Raw genomic sequence first — 5,000 nt, 5'->3', positions numbered from 1 at the left:
CTCCCACTCCTTCTCCCTCCCTCCCTCCCTCTCCTTCTCCCTCTCCCTCTCCCTCTCCCTCTCCCTCTCCCTCTCCCTCTCTCTTTCCCCCTCCCCTTTCTCTCCCTCTCCCTCTCCCTCTCCTTCTCTTTTTCTTTCCCCTTCTCCTTCTCCTTCCTTCCTTCTTTCTTTCTTTCTTTCTTTCTTTCCTTTACCCACTCACTCACTCATTCACACACACTCACTCACTCACTCACTCACTCACTCACTCACTCACTCACTCACTCACTCACTCACTCACTCACTCACTCACTCACACTCACTCATGCTCTCTTTCTCTCCTGCTCTCTCTCTCTCCTCTCTCTCTCTCTCTCTCTCTCTCTCTCTCTCTCTCTCTCTCTCTCTCTCTCTCTCTCTCTCTCTCTCTCTCTCTCTCTCTCTCTCTCTCTCTCCCTCTCTCTCCTTCTCTCCCTCTCCCTCTCCCTCTCCCTCTCCCTCTTCCCTCTTCCCTCTTCCCCCTCCCCCTCCCCCCCTCTCCCTTTCCTTCTCCTTCTTCGCCTTCTCCTTCTCCTTCCTTCCTTCTTTCTTTCCTTCCTTCACACACTCACTCACTCACTCACTCACTCACTTGATCACTCACTCACTTACTCACTCACTCACTCACTCACTAGCTCACTCATTCATTCACTCACTCACTCACTCGATCACTCACTCACTCACTCACTCATTCGCTCTCAGTCATTATCTCCCTCTCTTCCTACCTCCCTCATGTATTCATTCACTGACTTGCCACCATATTCAATACAGCAAGTATATGCACTCATGGTGAGTGATTGTGAATATTGTACTCATATCAAATCAGTGTTTATAAGATGAATGTAAAATTTGTACTATAATTATGGTAATAAAGAAATGAAAACAAATGTTGATAATTATATAGGGTGAGAATTACTGGGATGAAATTTAACTTTTCTGCATCGTTATGACATGAATATTAATACTGTTACTCTTATCTCACTAGATGAGATAAGTATTTCAGTATATACAATGAATATTGATATGTAGGATGTGGTCATTGATGCAAGGGATGGAAGAGATAATTTTTTTTTTTTAGAGTTAGCATATTGGAATGGTCACATTATAGATGCATAGGGTCTACAATAATCATAAAGGATGACCAAGTGGCAGTTACACTCTCATAGTTAAGGCAGAGTGCAGTAATGAATATGGTTTTGTCAACACTGGTTGTGTAAATTATATGATTATCCCATCCCTAATTGTTAATTTGAGCCTTTACACAGTACAGTATATGCATCACAGCTTTAGAAGAATGAGGGAATTAAGTGTTCAGATATCTACCTAAGAAATGTTATCTGGAAAAGGACACACAGTTAAATTTATTTACATAGAAATTATACACTTCAGGTTCTGATACAGTACATTTTTTATCTTTACTGTTGTATGAGTATTGTATGCAAATACTATTATGTATATCACTACTTCATCTTGGAAACTTCATTATATAAAAAGAAAACTATTCATTGAATTCAAATGTAATTGATTGCAATAAGAACATGAATAAAACAAATAACAACATAGGTGATTATTGTCTTTTAATGCATTTTTTCATGTAATTTACAAAAGAATGTGTCTAGTCTCCAAAAATGTTGTAAAGTGAAAGTCATTACTACTATGAAAAACTTGCATTTTGTTCCTCTTATAAATGCATAATGCAAGTAAACAGAAAAAGGAATCATATTATATATTGTGCTTTAGAATGTTCAGGTAGCATTCCATAACATATAGTATCTGCTGTATTGAGCTGAATGCCCTTGTGAACTTTAATATATCTAAAAAAAGAGCCCATAATATTTCTGTAATAATATATGGAGTGTTTAGTTTTCTTTGATGATTCAAGTTATCATGAAGGTATTCAAGTAAAAGAATGTCTTAAGCTTTGCAAAGAATTATTTACAATTTGTACTATTTTGTAATTTGTAAATTATATGTTGGATACAAAGGACGAGGAAAAATAGAGTCATCCTGGATAATAATTAAAGGTTTCTATAGTGTTTTTCTGTTGTCTTTTATTTTACATATTAATTCCTAAAAAGGCCATTTGCCAAAATATATTTATCAACCCCTCAGTCTGGAACAGGTGACAAAAGAGATATTCTTCTTCTGCAGAACAATACATGATGTGTATGGTTTTCCCTAATGTTGTTTTAAGCAAAATGGCATATGCCTTTCCGTAAGTTCTCTTGAAATTAGTTAAGATACAGGCTAGCAAAAATTTTTAAAGGATTTTGCTATAAACTGCTTAGATAAAAAATTGGGATCTGAGTAATGTAAATTCCTTTTATATGAGTAAGTATTTCTTTCTTTTAATATCAAGCTCTTTCTCATAGTAAACAAATGAATTTAAATTATGCACTGTTTGTTAGTATTAACCTCCTCTTGTTATGATCATTGTGTCTATAAAGTGTTGTCTATGAACAAGTGTGCATTGGAGTAAGTGCTGATGCATTATTAATTGCAGGTCTGGGAGTTCCCAGGTAAGTGCTGTTTCAAACTACTGGTTTCAGATGAAATGGGCAAAAACTTATATAATATCAGGAATTATTTTTTTCAGATTTTCCCAAATAATATTTTCCTTGATCACTGTAAAACTAAACATACTACTCTAATAAGCATTTTTTTCTATTATATGATCATTTTGGGCAGAATGCTCCTTGATAAATATATTTTATTATCTAGTGACTAAATTCCAAATTAAGAACATGAACAAATATTCAGCAAAATATATAAAAAAAAATTCAAAAAGAATATTTGCTTGGGAAATATCTTTAAAATATATATTTATTACTTTAATTAAAAATTAATAGAGGTCTTTGTATGGATCCACCCCTTCTGCACATACATTCATAAATAAGCATATTTCCAATATATCTACCTTTGATGGTTAATGGCTAAAAAACAAAGTAAATGTGCTAGATATCAAAGGTTAAGTAGCATTATTTTAAGGCATTGTAGTAAAAAGGGTAAAAAGGAGGCTGAGTTCAGGATTAAATGTGCTACATGCTAAAAGTCATTTAACAGTTTAGGATGGTGCTGGGAAGGGTAAAGAGGGGTGAAGGTAGAGAAGGTGAGTAAATGGGTTAAGGCAGGGATAAGGTGAAGAAGAAATTAGATTAAGTGGAGGATATGTATGTGTTTGAAGCCCCCCAGTCTCTTGTTGTCGTGTGGGGGGGGGGGGGCTTAGGAGACAGAGACTGAGGATTTCAACCCTCAACTCAACAAATTTTGCATGGTCAGAGATAATGATATCCAGGAATCATTAAAATAGTGAAAGAGGAAGGAAAGGAGGACATTTGTTTTAAGGCAAATAAGAGTGTGTACAGTTCTCTAGTTAGGACACTGGACTCAGGAGGGATTGAGATCCATTAGTGTACACTTGGATACTGAAGGAATGAGTGAACATATGGTCAAGGAAATGAGTGAGGACAGAAAGGGTAATATCTGACTTGGGTGGGTCTGGGAAAACAGAGGAGCAAGTACAAGGGGAATGAATAAGCCAAGGAGGAAATAAATGGAGACAAAAGGAAAGAGTTCAGAGATGGGGAAAGGGGGAATGAGAAAGGAGAGTATTAATGCAAATAGAGAAAGGAGTAGGTAAACATGGAGAAGAGGAAAATTAGAAAGAAGATATTGAGGGTTAGTTTGGAGATGAAGAGTTGGTAAAATGAGCATAACAGAGAGAGAAGAGCAAGGTATGAAGTGAGAGAGATGGCAAGCCTGATTCAGTGTACTGGCTCTCACAACTGAAGAGGAGGGAAAAGCACATAAGGCTATGCAAAGACTGCAGTGGTGACTTCTATCAAGGTAAATAAAAGGGAGGTAAAGGCAGAACAGATGTGGCATCCAGAATCAAAAGTGGATGTGTAATGTGAAGATGGAGGACTGTTTTGTGGTCTGAACCCCAGCCCCAAGATTTATGGGAGAGTCTGTAAGAGTAAAAGGCTATGGCAAGCTTTTTCTTTATGGTGAAGATATGGTCTCACCAGGAGAGTTTGGAGTGAAAAATAAAGCTCCATTCCAATACCTTCCCAGAGGGATAGTATTGGAATGGAGCACCATATGAGAAGAGTGGAGGTTGGGAACCTACACATGTGTGAGAGAAAAGGATGGGGAAGGATTTGGAGGTAGAGATTAGTGGGCAAGGATGATATGAATGATATTGCAGTCAGGAGGAGTAGGTAGAGAACAGGTATGGACAGGCCAGAGGAAAAGATGGTTAAATCATCCACATATGGAGATGACCAGGCCTGTAGCAGTAAAACTATAACTATGCCATTAACAGCAAGGAGGAATAACACATTGCTTTGCAGGATAACTATGAACTTAGGAAAAGATATTGTGGAAGAGGCGATTTTGTCCTGGAAGTGTGATCGGAGAGGAAGGACTCTGCCTGCATATGAATGGAGAAGAAAATTGGTGGAGAATATGGTACAACCATGTGGTATCGTATGCTTTCTCTAGATCAAAGCATATGGCTATTACAATCTACATCTGAAGCAACTATGTCTTGCCTTATAAAAGTAGTCATAATGTTTAAGGAAGTCCCACAATATATGTATAATTTGTAAACATTGTATGGGGTTAGGTGGGTGTGGATAAAGTGGTGGCTGCTGGATGCACATGTAATGTTGGGGATCCATATGTGAGGGATTAAAACAATATCATTACATTAACAAATGCAAGAATCAAAACTCTTCCTGCAAATGTTATGGCTCATAAAAAATATACCATCTAGGAGCATTTTATCACTTAGCATTGATTTCAAGTGACAATTTTTCTGGTTCACATGCAATATCAGCTTTATATAATAGGTCTTCACTTCAATTATTTTTTCTCAACCTTACTCTCCCTGATAACTTGGCAATCTGTATGTGTTGAACTGCAAATTACTTAGAACTATCAAACTTTGTAAAAGTATTTGACATACAGAAAATACTATAATC

The sequence above is a fragment of the Penaeus monodon genome, chromosome 13 (assembly GCF_015228065.2).
Source record: "Penaeus monodon isolate SGIC_2016 chromosome 13, NSTDA_Pmon_1, whole genome shotgun sequence".
Lineage (NCBI taxonomy): Eukaryota > Metazoa > Arthropoda > Malacostraca > Decapoda > Penaeidae > Penaeus > Penaeus monodon.
The sequence above is the reverse complement of the archived record's forward strand: the minus strand, read 5'-3'. Positions refer to the sequence as shown.